This window comes from Amaranthus tricolor, chromosome 1, assembly GCF_026212465.1.
Source record: "Amaranthus tricolor cultivar Red isolate AtriRed21 chromosome 1, ASM2621246v1, whole genome shotgun sequence".
Lineage (NCBI taxonomy): Eukaryota > Viridiplantae > Streptophyta > Magnoliopsida > Caryophyllales > Amaranthaceae > Amaranthus > Amaranthus tricolor.
Window position 1 is genome coordinate 4,392,501 of NC_080047.1, and position 575 is coordinate 4,393,075.

Consider the following 575-nt stretch of genomic DNA (forward strand, 5'->3'; position numbering starts at 1 on the left):
AATATATCACTCTAACACGGTTTTAAATTTGATGATATAGTTTAATTTAATTTTTTAAATATTCACTATTTATACTTAAAATACTCATTTTGATTGCTTATTGTTTAACACACATTTTTTAAATGTTTAAATTGACATTTTGAATATTAAGTTTAAGCTATGCACTTTACTCATTTGAAAAAGTCAATTTGAACATAGAAAAAAAAAATACTCGTTTAGCTTTTAACAACTACATTTGAAGTTAAAAGTGACTATTTCGACTACAAAAGTGAAAATTCAACGATCAAACTTGAGATTGTAATAATTTACAGCCTAAAATAATTTGTAATTATAATGTGAGGTAACCACAAATATACTTTCTATTTGATGTTTTCCATTCTATTAATGAAAAGTTAAAACAAATCTTATTTGGCTTTAGCATTGAAAAAAGCTCAAAATTCATAAATTGGAAGAGGAGTAACTAAAATCACACATAACGTATTTGAAATGAGGATTAAAAATATAATAGAAAGAAAATATTTAACGAGAGATAAGGATAATATAAAGTGTTATTATTATGAGTTGTCTGATAATAT